Raw genomic sequence first — 15,199 nt, forward strand, 5'->3', positions numbered from 1 at the left:
TAGTGGTAAAATCGATTTTTGGAAATTATGAACCGATTTTGAATCGTTCATAACGGAATTGCGATTCTAAATCGAATATTTTTTGACACCCCTACTGTATCGGCATCGGAAAAGTATCGGTATTGGGCCTTATTTGTCATATGGGGTCATATCGGTATCGGTGAATATGCCAGTGTGATGCCCCAGACATACAGATTGAGTAGTGGTTAGGGAGTACCTGCCTGCCTGCCTAATAAGGACCTTTCTCGGCCCCACCCCGACATATGCCCTTACTGGGCTGCGTTCACACATTCAAGACACCTACTGGGGGGGGGGGGGGGGGGGGGGGCAGAACACATCCTACATAACAATACACTACTACCTCTCCTCCCTACCGATCTAGTTTACCTTGTGTAGTAGACAGTGTAGTGGTAGTTTACCTTGTGTAGTAGACAGTGTAGTGGTAGTTTACCTTGTGTAGTAGACAGTGTAGTGGTAGGTGTTGTAGTTGTTACTGTAAAAAAGGGAAAACAACAGTCAGGCCTTCAGCGCTACCCCAAAATAAAAGAGGCATTCTACAATTTACAATTTAGGCATTTATCCAGAGTGATTTACAGTAAGCAGAACAACAGATATATCACATACATAGAAATAGAACAATAGAACAAGAGTAAGGTCGTCGAGGCTTGTTTAACCTTTGACCTGTAAGGTCGTCGAGGCTAGGGCAAGTGCTACGGCAAGAGGTGACGTTTGTTTTCTTTGTATGTTTACCACACCTGTGCAGCGGTCACGGGTTGGAGTGAGGTCATATCCTGTCTCACAGGTTGGAGTGAGGTCATATCCTGTCTCACAGGCGGTGCAGCTGCTACATACTAATTCCTACACGGGTTGTGTTTATAACCACGTCCCCGGGCAAGTTACATTTACTGAGGTTAAGGTTAGGTTTAGGCTGTCAATCACAGCGACTGGCCAATCACAGCGCGCCGACTGCACAACCCGTGTAGGCTTTGGTATGTTGCGGTGCAGCTGTAGTTACCGATCACGTTAGTACATGGTGCAGTGTACCGTGACCAGCAGTACCATGGTGGTACCATGACCAGCAGTACCATGGTGGTACCATGACCAGCAGTACCATGGTGGTACCATGACCAGCAGTACCATGGTGGTACCATGACCAGCGACACAAATCCACTGAACGCTAGAGGGGGTCAAATCGCCACTAGCCTGGCCCAGCCAGCGTGCTTTCTGGTCTAGAGGTGCGGGTAGCCTGGCCCACAGCCATCTAATAGAAGAGTTGTGATATTGAGGGGGCAGAAACCGAGCGCTCGAGCGCTGTTCATGCAGCCTGAAAGGGGGACAAGCTGGAGTTTGAAATACATTGTTTTCAACGAGGGCGGCGCAAACATCAGCAATTTTACTTTAATGTTTTAAAGTATCGTACAGTAAAAAGAGAAATATAGATATATACTTTTTCAGCTATTTGTTTTGCAGTTTTTGCCCCGAAATAGAATCAACCATGTGCTTGAATCTTCATAATAACCCTTTTTTATTGGGTCCTAATTGTATGGAAACATGTGTTAATTTGTCCCTGTAGGTTGTTTATGTCAATAGTTACTGTATGCTGTTTTCTCTTGTCTCTTCATTTGCATATTTAGGTAGGGTATGTGTAAGAAAGGGTTAAAAATTAACCCCTTGGGACATTATTTGTTCTTGTTACCTGGCAGAATCTGAAAATAGACCCTTAAAGGATTAAGAAAAAACAGGTGGTGTTCCACCCTTGCGCGTTCCATCTAGACTATGGGCGCGTTCGGAAATAGCGCACTGAGCGCACTGTGCGCACTGTGCAGTGCAAACTAATAGGCGAGTGCGCTCCGGTGCGGTGTTTCCGAACGCACCCTATATGTCGTTAATGACATATCACACATCAAATGTTGTTTTTAAGGGGCGCTAACCCCTCCTATAAACAGCTTTAAGGGGCGCTAACCCCTCCTATAAACAGCTTTAAGGGGCGCTAACCCCTCCTATAAACAGCTTTAAAGGGCGCTAACCCCTTCTATAAACAGCTTTAAGGGGCGCTAACCCCTCCTATAAACAGCTTTAAAGGGCGCTAACCCCTCCTATAAACAGCTTTAAGGGGCGCTAGCCCCTCCTATAAACAGATTTAAGGCCTTCTATAAACAGCTTTAAGGGGCGCTAACCCCTCCTATAAACAGCTTTAAGGGGCGCTAGCCCCTTCTATAAACAGCTTTAAGGGGCGCTAACCCCTTAACAGCTTTAAGGGGCGCCCCTCCTATAGACAGCTTTACGGGGCGCTAGCGCCTTCTATAAACAGCTTTAAGGGGCGCTAACCCCTTCTATAAACAGCTTTAAGGGGCGCTAACCCCTTCTAAAGTTCTCAAACTCTGCCTGAACCCGACCAGGCCCGGCCCGACCCGACGTTTTCGGGCCGGGCCGGGCCCAAAACATTATGCTAATTAGTCGGGCCAGGCCGGGCCTCGGGCTCCGCGTTTTTTTCTTTTTTTTAATATATATTTTTTGTTTTGTTTCGTTATTTTGTATATGATAATAATAAAAAAAAAGATTTTGTTCTGTCTGACTCTGTAAGTAGTAAGTACTCTGTATTTATTTTATTATGAAGCACTTACTGCATTACTGCGTTTCACTTAATCACTTCATTTGTGTGCTGGCGAGTGGCGAGAGAGAGAGAGACAGTCGGAGAGTTTGTGGCATGCGGCGCTGGAAGTGGCACAGCAGGGCAGCTGTGCATGCTGCTTTGTTATTGGACCAGCCAGTAATGAGCAATTGAGTATACAGAATTATATATACTTCATTGTAAGCTGGTGTTGCGCACCAAATAGCCATTAATTCTATAAAACCACTGAAGTCTACAATGCATCACGATCAGACACGTTTAGAACTTGCAGATCAGTTCTTTACACAGGGCCATAAATCAGACAGTAGCAGAGAATGTGATGGTGGGCGTGTATCGGACAGGTTAACAACAGGTCAGTGTCCCAAACGAAATAGAGAGAGTGATGAGTATGATTAACGAGCATTGCAAAACTTGAGAAAATGGATATTGCTAATATAAAAAGAAAACTTGCAGCAGGTGAATATGGCGTGATTGCTAAGCAGGGAGCGAAGGCAGCGGTATGGACAACTTTTAAATTAGTTGTAGACTCTGAGGGGAAGGTCTTGGATTATGTTCAATGCATAAAATGCAAAACAGTGCTGTCCTACGACAGTAAAAGGACCGGAACATCCACGATGTGCCGTCATAGGGAAAAAGTGTGTGCATCGATGCCACAGCAGAGCACCTCAGGTCAGTCATCAATGGCCACATTTGTGAAGAAGAGTGCAGAAAGTGTCCCGCTGAGAGTAAAGCAGGCAGTGACCGCACAATGTGTGTCGTTTTGCGCCATGGACATCAGGCCGTTTAATGTGGTGGAAGGCGAAGGTTTCATGCGATTGGACCAAGAGCTGATAGACGTCGGAGCGACTCACGGAAAGGTACCTGCGAGCTCCGTTATACCTTGCGCCAACACGGTGACAAACCATTGCAAGGCCTCAGCTGTTGAAAAGAGAAGCCTTCACTGCCCAGATTAAGGCCCGCCTCAAAAACGGAGGCAGTGGGAATGACGACGGACATGTGGACGGACGATTACAGGAAGGTCAGCTATCTTGCCATCACTTGCCATTTTATTGGGGAAGATTTTAATTTGGTAGGAAAGAATCTGGCCACCGTGCAGTTTCCAGCGGAAGAAAAGAAAACGGGTGATAACATCAGAAGGGAAATCATAAAGCTCCTGGTGACGAAATTCAACTTCGATCCACTGTCACTTAATAACATTGTTTGGGTCACTGACCAAGGTGCAAACATCATTAAAGCCCTTGAGCCCTACCGTAGACTTGACTGTCTGGATCATGTGCTAAATACAGTACTCAAGCACGGCCTGGACAACGATGGTGCACTTAAAGAACATGCCGCCGGCATCGCAACAACAATAACAGCAGCGAAGGCCCTCGTAAGGTATATATTGTTTGTTTAGTGTTAATGTTACTATAATTATATGTATATAGTATGATACTATAATTAGGCAATTATATTATATCTAGTTTTAGTCTTTTTCTTATAGTTATAGTAAGTAATAACACTTTATTATTATAATTGCTTCATGGAGTCTGGTTTTCAATTGTTTAATGTTTACATCGTTAGGTATGTCAAGCAGTCGGGAGGGGCATCGCAGCTGACCAAGACCCTGCTGCCGATGGTGGACACAAGGTTCAGCTGACCAAGACCCTGCTGCCGACGGTGGACACAAGGTTCAGCTGACCAAGACCCTGCTGCCGATGGTGGACACAAGGTTCAGCTGACCAAGACCCTGCTGCCGACGGTGGACACAAGGTTCAGCTGACCAAGACCCTGCTGCCGACGGTGGACACAAGGTTCAGCTGACCAAGACCCTGCTGCCGACGGTGGACACAAGGTTCAGCTGACCAAGACCCTGCTGCCGACGGTGGACACAAGGTTCAGCTGACCAAGACCCTGCTGCCGACGGTGGACACAAGGTTCAGCTGACCAAGACCCTGCTGCCGACGGTGGACACAAGGTTCAGCTGACCAAGACCCTGCTGCCGATGGTGGACACAAGGTTCAGCACTGTGTATCTGTCACTGAAATCTATTCAGGACATTTACGCAGAGCTGCAGGGGAAGATGGAGGCTCGTGGAGAAGGTGCGAAAGTGGATTGTGTGGCCCCTGACGCACTAGCCTTTCTGGTGTCATTCCTGCAAATATTTTGGGACGCACAGCGTGAGCTGGAGGGGGACAAATATCCCACTCTGCAACTCGTCTGGTCAGCAAAACTGCTGCTACACTGCCAGCCAAATGTGGATGAAACGAACCAACAGGCTTTTGTGCACAATGGATGGAGAGAAAAATAAAGAAGGAAGATCTGCACATGGCTGCAGCGTTTGTATGGCCAAAATACAATCAGCTGCGCATGCTGGACGCGACTCAAGGGCATGATTACGTAAAGAGGCGTGTGGCAGCAGCCGCTGTTGTTGGAGAAGACGGGAGTGGGGGGGAGGAGGAGGAGGATGGCCAAGAAGAAGATGGCGCTGCTGCTGCTGCTGGGGCAGCAGCAGCAGCACCCCCCCCACCAGTGCCACCACTACCACCAGCTAAGAGAGCGCGTCAATTTGATCAGTGGGAGAATGTGTTTGAGCCAGAGCAGGAAACTGACGATGATGAGGTGGAGCGTTATATTCGGGACGGGCAGAGGCCATTAATGGGGTAATGATGAGGATGTGCTGGGCTGGTGGAAGAAAAACACTAACACCTATCCCAAACTCGCTCAGTTGGCTAGGCAAATTCTTTCTATCCCAGCCAGCAGCAGCAGCAGCGAGAGGGTGTTTAGCGCCGCAGGGCGCATTGTTGAGGAGAGGCGAACACGCCTTAACCCAGACACCGTGGATGCACTTTTATTCCTTCATGCGTATGGTGAATAGAAAGAAATAGAACTGGTGAAAGACTGGTTTGTGATTTTGTGAAGTAGGCCTACTCTTGTGTTTGCACCTTTCTTGTGTTTTTGTTTATGTAAATGTATTCAAATTAAAATAGAAGTGTTTATTTTTTAGATGTGTTAAAGTTATTTGCAATCAGAACTCGGTCTGTATTGCTTAATTTGCTTCTTATTAGTGTTATCTTAATCTTAATTCACTTTATTGCTGCTGTTTTTAAAGCACTGTGCACAACAAGAAACGCGGTTTCTGTTATTTTGTTAAAGTTTAGCCCTATATATTTGTGTGTGTGGAGTCTGTGGACCTGTGTGTGTGTGTGTGTGTGTGTGTGTGTGTGTGTGTGTGTGTGTGTGTGTGTGTGTGTGTGTGTGTGTGTGTTTAGTATTTCATATTTAGTTTGTTATGTTACGTTTATAGGCAGAGTGAAGGCCTATTGTATTATTGAAGTGCACTGCTGGGTGGCCTATTTTTAATCGTGTCAATAAAGTGTTGAGTTGAAGTATTGTTTGCTTTTGCTGTGTTACATTGTATGAATACTATAAATAGCTTATGGTCAATCATGAAATAGGAAGGAAGAACAAACGGATTCAAAACTTGTATTTGTCCCAAAATGATTGATGAGTGTATAGAATTAGAAACGAAGTGCCGACTGAGTCTGCCAACTGCTGCAGAAGAGTTAATTCCTCTCGTCATCATAAGGTAACGCGATGCGAGAGCAGCGAGAAGACGCATCATATATGCGGTTTAAATTACACTATCTGACTGTGACTGTCTCACGTCGGGACGGGGGGCCGGGGGAGGCGGAGAGAGATGCAGGATATAACTTCATTTCATAATAACTGCACGTTTTGTATTTCTGTACTGTGCGAGTCTGTGACCGACGACCGTGGCGTGTATACTATAGGCCGCCGCCTATGTCACGTGGACTGCGGTCATGTGTGTGTTATGATTTGTTATGATTAGTTTTGTTATGATGTAGTATAGGTATATATATTTATTGGTTAATATTATGTATATATCTATATGAGGTAACTGGTGGTATTGTTATAGTTATATTGTATATATATATATGTTTAGACCTATCTTTGATATCTCTTATTATATATATATATATATATATAGCTATACATCCAGTAGACTTGTTATGAACCATATATGGGGATAGAAAGCGCTTTCTATTATATATGTGTTCTATATTCCAATCCAGGTTGGATTGGCTGTGTTCTGCCTTGTAGTAACACCAACGAGGGGCCGGCTCTAGCCAGGCGTCTGATCAACGCCTGACTCCCTGATTGGCTGCCGGTCACGCGCACTCCTTGGCCAGTCACTAGGACCTATGTAACATAAATGGGATCTCGTCCGGCCTTTAAATAACAATTCAAAGGTTTTTTTTCTTTTCAGTTGGTTATGTGGTTTGGCTGGCTACTATTGTTTTTGGTAGCAGACCTGTGCGGGTTGGTGGATGCTGCTGCCGATGGTAAGTGTATTGCTCGCTTTCGCTTTGGTTTGAGTATAAGACTTCGTCGCGATGTTATGGCATCTGATTATGATAGTGCTTGTACGGATATCCTGAAGCTTAGTGAGTTAGAACAGTGTGATTATTGGCAGTTGTGGGCCGTGGCAAAAATATATCACGTTCCTTTCCCGCAACGCACCAGAAAGAAGGATAAAGTGTTTGCTGCTGTAGTGAAGGAGTTGACTAAGCGTGGTATCATTGAGATGAGTGCACGCGATGAGACAGTGGAGGACCTCACTATGACAGAGGCTAATGTCAGTGAAGACGAGGCTCTCAATGGGTCGGGAGATGATAAGCCCAAGGCGGCTCCGTCTCAAGTTCAGGTTCAAGACCTAGGGCAACACACCAGCCGCGAGCCCACGGGGGCTCAGGCCCAGAGGCAAGGGCATGATGCTAATGTTGGGGGGAGTCCTAACGGGGGAGAGGGGACTCTGCGCCTCCGGGAACTAGAGTTGCAACGGGAGATTGAAAGACTTCGCTTAAGTAGCGAGGAATGCAAGCAAGAACAGCAGAGACTAGAGCGATTCAATCGTGCCCGCCCGGATGGACAGGTCTACTTCGAAGGGGGGCCCACAGTGGCGCCCGCCTCCCAGCAGCAGCATCGGCAAGGTGGTGTGTTAAGCCCAAGTTCCAGAGATGCGTCATCGTTTGATGTGAGCAGACAGATAGCCCTGGTGCCTGCGTTTAAGGAAGGTGAGTTGGACAATTATTTCGCTGCCTTTGAGAGGATTGCTAAAGCAGTTAATTGGCCAAAAGAGTTCTGGAGTCTATTACTCCAATGTAAATTGACAGGGAGAGCCCAGGATATTTGTGGTCAGTTGATGAGAGCTTGGATTATGATGTGGTGAAGGCTGCTATTCTTAGTGGATTCGAGAAAGTGCCGGAGCATTATCGGCAGAAATTTAGATTTGCTGAGAAGTCTGCTACTCAAACTTATGTGGAGTTCGGCCGTGAGAAGGCCATGCTATTTTACCGGTGGTGAGCAATGTACAAACTTTCGAGCAGCTCAGTGAGCTCATTTTGTTGGAAGAGTTCAAATCATGTATACCAGAACGTATTGTTGTGTATCTCGAAGAACAGAAAGTTGAATCAGTGGCTAAAGCATCTGTTAGGGCTGATGAGTTTGAGCTAACACACCGATCGGGCGGTACGTCTGGGCGCCGTGAGTCGGGTGGTCTTTTTGAGAGAAAGAAAATGCACGGGGACAAGGGTTCAAAGGCGAACAGTCCACCGAGGGGCGCTGGTGGAGCGTCAGATAAACGTGCATGTTTCTACTGCCATGAAGTAGGCCATTTGGTTTCACGGTGTCCAAAGGCGCCGCCCCGTCAACAAAAGGAATGTGTTGTGAATTCAAAGAAATCAAAAGGTGTAGCTTTTGTACGTTCTGTGCCTCGGTCTGCTCCCCAGACAGTAGTGACTGTCAGGGAGGAGACAGAAGCGTGTTTTTGGCCTTTCATGTTGGAAGGATCAGTGTGTCTGTCAGACGGGGAAGAGGGACGGGTGCCTGTCACAATTTTACGCGACACGGGTGCCTCTCAATCCCTCGTTTTACAGAGCACACTGCCTTTCTCGGAGAAATCGTTTTGTGGAGCTGATGTATTGGTGTTGGGAGTTGAGATGCAATCCTCCCGAACGCCACTGCATAAGATTCATTTACGTTCTCCCTTGGTATCTGGCTTTGTGCAAATCGGCCTACGGAAAAGTTTACCGATCGAGGGCGTGATGTTAATTCTGGGGAATGATATCGCCGGGGAGAAAGTGTTTTCTTCACTCGAGGTTGTTGAAAAGCCTGTAGCTGCCTGTGTGCGTGCAGAGCCAACCACTGTTTTTCCTGCTTGCGTGGTGACGCGGGCACAAGCGAGAAAATTTGGTGACGTAGTTACGTTGAGTGACACGTTTGTGTGTGCCGAGACGCCGCCGGTGGGTGGTGCTTCACGCAGACAGCACAAGAAGGCTAGACAAAGTTTTCTGCCGGTAAAGGCTGACTTTGATTTCAACGTCGACAGGGGCACGTTTGTAAACGCACAGAAAGGCGACCCCTCGCTTGCTATGTGTTGGGAAGCGGCTGAAAACAAGAATGCTGCTGCGCCCAGCGCATACGGGCTAGAGGACGGTCTTCTGGTTCGTAGATGGTTCCCTGTCGCTGTTGGGGATCTAGGGTGGAATGTCGTAAGCCAAATCGTTGTGCCAAAGGGTTTTCGTTCCCAGATCCTCAGTTTGGCTCATGACAACATCGCTGGTCATTTGGGAATTCGGAAAACGTATGAGCGTATCCTTCAGTACTTCTATTGGCCTGGGTTGAAATCATTTGTGGTGGAGTTCTGCCGTACCTGTCATGTGTGTCAGATGGCGGGCAAGCCAAACCAAATGATTCCGCCTGCGCCATTGAAACCAATACCTGCTGTGGGAGAGCCATTTGAGCATATAATGATCGATTGTGTTGGACCTTTGCCGAAAACAAAATCTGGTAACGAGTACATTCTGTCATGTGCGTAGCGACACGCTACGTGGAGGCATTTCCTCTGCGCACATTGAAAGTGAAATCTGTTATTAAAGCGCTTACTAACTTTTTTTCTACTTTCGGGTTTTGTCGGTATCTCCAGAGCGATCGTGGCTCTAATTTCATGTCGAAAATGTTTGCGCAAGTTGTCTCTGTGCTGGGCGTTGAGCACAGACAGTCGAGCGCGTACCACCCTGAATCTCAAGGCGTGCTCGAGCGTTTTCATCAGACTCTTAAGGCAATGATGAAGAAGTACTGTCACGAAACAGCACGGTCGTGGGACGAGGGCTTGCCATTTCTCATGCTGGCAATAAGAGAATGTGTGCAAGAGTCGTTGGGCTTTAGCCCTGCCGAGTTAGTGTTTGGCCATACGGTTTGCGGGCCGCTGCGCGCGTTCAGAGAGGGATTGTTGGCCAAGGCTAGTTTGCCTATTACTAACATGTTGGATTACGTTTCTGCGTTTTGCGAGCGCTTGCACAAAGCCAGAGAGCTGGCTAGTCTTTTCTTACGGGAGGCCCAAGGGAAAATGAAAGAGAGATTTGACAGGAAGGCTGTGCAGCGAGAGTTCGCAGTGGGTGAGCTGGTGTTGGTGCTACTCCCACTGCAAGGCTAAGCCTTTCATGCCAAATTCACTGGGCCTTATGCCATTGAGAATAAGTTAAGTGAAACGGATTATGTGGTTACGATGCCAGATCGTCGTAACAAATCAAGGGTTTGCCATATTAATATGCTTAAGCCCTATCTGACTCGTGGTGACGGCTCAGATACGGCTAGTGTTCCCACGGTTGTCGCCTGCTCTGTATCTCAAGCAGCGCCCTCACTCTATTCCCCCGAGAGTGACGGACTGTGTGTTAAATATGCATCTGGGTCACGTTTGCAGAATTCCGAAATTGTGTCTGATTTGGCTGGGTACCTAGAGCATTTGGATCCGCTAGCGCGAGCAGACATTATTTATTTGATTACTGGTAATGCTATCTGTTTTCAGATACACCATCATGCACTCCAGCCTTTTCTCATGATATTGTGGTGACCAACCGCGACCAACCTCCGATTAAACAACACGCTTATCGGGTTAATCCCACAAAGCGTGCTTTGTTAAAGAAAGAGGTTGACTATCTGCTTGAGAACGGGCTGGCTGTCCAAAGCAGCAGTGCATGGTCGAGTCCGTGTCTGCTCGTGCCCAAATCCGATGGGAGTCAGCGTTTTTGCACTGATTATCGGAAAGTGAATAATATCACACAAGCGGATGGTTATCCACTTCCGCTCTTGTTGGATTGTGTTGACAAGGTTGGGGCGGCTACATTTGTGACAAAGCTGGATATGTTAAAGGGATACTGGCAAATGTCATTAAGTGAGCGCGCCTCGGATATCAGCGCATTCGTGACACCAGACGGTTTGTACCAATATACCGTAATGCCATTTGGTTTGAGAAATGCGCCAGCGACATTTCAGAGAATGATGAATACAATACTAAGAGGCGTGGACAACTGTGAAATATATCTGGATGATATTGTGGCATTTAATGATACGTGGGATGATCACATCCACACGTTAAGACACATTTTCGAGCGGTTAGCTGAGGCTAAGTTGACTTTGAATCTATCGAAGTGCGAATTTGGGTGCGCGACTGTCACCTACCTCGGTAAACAGGTTGGTCAAGGGCAAGTGCGTGCCCTGAATGCAAAAATTGAAGCCATTCTTGATTATCCTGCACCTAGAACTAGGCGTGAGCTCCGCCGTTTTCTAGGCATGGCAGGTTACTATAGGGGGTTCTGTAAGAACTTTGCTGTCGTGGCCGCACCACTGACTACGTTGACTAGTGTGAAGAGGGTGTATAACTGGTCGCCTGCATGTCAACAAGCTTTTCTGTCATGTAAAGCTTTGCTTTGCAGTACACCGGTGCTGGCTGCTCCAAACTTCGCCAGGCCCTTCAAGCTGGAAGTCGATGCCAGTGCGTGTGGTGCCTAGGGTTGGGATTCGGAACCGGGTCCATTTCAGACCCGGTTCCGACATTGCGGATCCGGAGCCGGTTTCATCGTTTTTGTATTAACGGTTCCCCAAACGGATCTCATCAGTCGTCATTTAGCTCCGCTGGTCTGTGCATGCATGCAAGCAGAGCCAAGTTACTGGGGTGACGTCACCCAACCTACATGAGTGAGTGAGTGGGGTCGGGGACTCCGACGGGGAGGATACCACTGTTCTGTGCATTCAGCGACCGGTCGGCGGTCACCGCCGCGGAGCGAGTGTGGTTAACAGAGAGGGAAATGACTCTGAGGCTGAGCACGCAAAGTACAATAAATGCGATGAGTTCCCTGCAAAGGTTGTTGCAACTTGCACCACCAGTTGCATGTTCACATTGAGGAAACATCTCAAAATCAATATGCCTGCCTAAACGAGTCCACGACGCACAAGATTAATCTAGGCACATCGTGTTTGAGAGCCTGCGGAAAGCCGTGGCTGCACTTCCCGCAGTTTCACCACAGCTAGCCGGCGGGGGACGAAGGTGATGCAGGACTGGTTCATTTTTCCCCAGGCTAGTAAACGTTAGAAAATACAAACTACTAACTTCTACAGAGCTTTTTATTAGGCTTATTGTAGCCTACAACTGTTGTTAATGGTGTCAATTTAGAATGCCAATGACTCGTCTTTCTGTCTGAATCACGTTAACTATAGAGCCATGAATTAAATAAAAATCTATTTGTCTGCACTTATTTTTTACAACTTATAGCAACTCAACCGCTTTTGATTTGGCTCTAAATTAATCACGCAACTGTTGAGAGCTCAGCCAGGTGCATATACCCCCATAGATTGATTACTTTATAAACAGAAAAAAGCACAGGAACGTAGCCTACAGTTCAATACAAGGTCTGCTAAGAGGATTGTATAACCCAAGAAAGCACCATGGCTTGTTTACATTAGGGTAAGGGGTCCTTCATATTAAATTAATCTGAACATTAAAGACACAACATTTGTCACCACAACAATATCATTATTGCAATGTGTACTGTATATTTAATATACAGTACAAATTGCAATATACAGTACAAATTGCAACAATTATATTGTTGTGGTGGCTAGCTGGTGGTGGTGGTGAAGTTTAAATAATAGTGCCACCTCATAATTGTAAAGCGCATTTTCAATATTGAATTAATGAATTTGTGTTTATTATGTACTTGGTTAGGTTAGTTATAATATAAGCATAATGTGTGTCAGAAACAAGGGTGAAAAAAATAATATTAGGATCCGTTAAGGGAACCGTTAGGAACCGGAACCGTTAAGAGGGATCCGGTAAGGATCCGGAACCGTTAAAATCCTAACGAATCCCAACCCTAGTGGTGCCAGAGCTGCCCTCCTGCAAGAAGACGACGAAGGGATAGACCATCCTGTGTGCTATTATTCTGAAAAATTTAGTTCAGCCCAGGGTAACGACAGTACTGTAGAGAAGGAGGCGCTTGCGTTGCTCCTTGCTTTACAGTACTTTGAGGTATATGTGGGATCAAGCACATTGCCTGTGGTTGTGTTCACTGACCATAATCCTCTTGTTTTTCTAACACAGATGCAAAACTCTAACCAGAGACTGATGAGATGGTCATTGTTGCTCCAGGATTTAAATGTGGAAATCCGCCACAAGAGGGGTTTGGATAACCTCTTGGCAGATGCGTTGTCCAGGATCTAGGTTTTTTTTTTCTTGTTTACTTCTCCTGGTGAAGAAGTAATTCGGGGGAATTACTTATTTTTGGGTGGGGGAGTGTCACGTGGACTGCGGTCACGTGTGTGTTATGATTTGTTATGATTAGTTTTGTTATGATGTAGTATAGGTATATATATTTATTGGTTAATATTATGTATATATCTATATGAGGTAACTGGTGGTATTGTTATAGTTATATTGTATATATATGTTTAGACCTATCTTTGATATATCTTATTATATATATATATATATATATATATATATATATATATATATATATATATAGCTATACATCCAGTAGACTTGTTATGAACCATATATGGGGATAGAAAGCGCTTTCTATTATATATGTGTTCTATATTCCACTCCAGGTTGGATTGGCTGTGTTCTGCCTTGTAGTAACACCAACGAGGGGCCGGCTCTAGCCAGGCGTCTGATCAACGCCTGACTCCCTGATTGGCTGCCGGTCGCGCGCACTCCTTGGCCAGGAATGTGCCGTGCTCTATTTAGCCAGTCTTTGCCTGACAGCTCGGGGGGAATGTCACTAGGACCTTCTCCCGATCCGCTACGTACCACGACTAACTGCTAACTGTTGAACATCTACCTTATTGTTTATTTGTTAAATGTGTTCCGAACGCCCTTCGGAAAGGCGTTGTTTATTTATTGTATCTTTTGTTTTGGAGCCATTATTGTATTATACGTTTTATGATTTATTATATATACTTATTATAATAAATACTCGTATTTTGATCCTGGTGTCTGCTCCCCCTTCATATGTTACTCACTCATTTACCCCTAGACTTATGATTTGTAACAGCCTAATAACAATTTACAATGTGAAGTTGCCATTTTCAGCGACTAATACTATTAGTCCGTTCTGTTCTCAATTAAAATCAATTCAGGGCTTTATTGGCAGCATCAGAAAACATTGCCGAGTCAAAAGGAAGCCGAATGAAGCGCGGTGGCCCCACCTAGTGGCTATCTTCTTTTTTTCCACAGTCGGGCTTTTTCGGGCATCGGGCCCAACATTATGGGTAGGGTCGGGCTGGGCCTCAATTATTGGGCCCGTTGAGAACTTTAACCCCTTCTTCTATAAACAGCTTTAAGGGGCGCTAACCCCTCCTATAAACAGCGCCCCTCCTATAAACAGCTTTAAGGGGCGCTAGCCCCTTCTATAAACAGCTTTAAGGGGCGCTAGCCCCTTCTATAAACAGCTTTAAGGGGCGCTAGCCACTCCTATAAACAGCTTTAAGGGGCGCTAGCCCCTTCTATAAACAGCTTAAAGGGGCGCTAGCCCCTTCTATAAACAGCTTTAAGGGGCGCTAGCCCCTCCTATAAACAGCTTTAAGGGGCGTGTGTGTGGGTGTGTGTGTGTGTGTGTGGTGTGTGTGTGTGTGTGTGTGTGCGTGTGTGTGTGTGTGTGTGTGTGTGTGTGTGTGTGTGTGTGTGTGTGTGTGTGTGTGTGTGTGTGTGTGCGCGTGTCCACTTGAGTACGGACAGCTGCAATACCACTGGGTGACCTAGAGTGGCACTGTTGAGCAGAGTGGCCGTGTGTGTCTCTATGTCTAGGCAGCGCGCGCACACACACACACACACACACACACACACACACACACACACACACACACACACACACACAGGATCCAGGATATTGGGATGTGTTAATGTTTAATAAATATGTTGTGGAGTAACAGTAACATGTACCTAAGCTCAAAATATCCAGGACCCCTGCGTGAAATGTGACACCGCCGTCTCCCTTTCAAGGGAAAGAGAGTGGCAGTGCTTCTAACTGTTGTATGTACCAATAATTGTCAGCATTTACTAACCCAATGACTGTGTTTAACTACAAAACATTATCTAAAGGTGAATATGCAATCCCAGTGCCTAAAAGGAAGGTAAATGACTAATGTGTTAAACTCTCATAAGAGAGGGGGCAAACTGCCATGAATAGCTGAAATCAACAACAGCAGTTGTGTAACTAGAGCCAA

The sequence above is a fragment of the Electrona antarctica genome (genome assembly GCF_951216825.1).
Source record: "Electrona antarctica genome assembly, contig: scaffold_85, whole genome shotgun sequence".
Taxonomy (NCBI): Eukaryota; Metazoa; Chordata; class Actinopteri; order Myctophiformes; family Myctophidae; genus Electrona; species Electrona antarctica.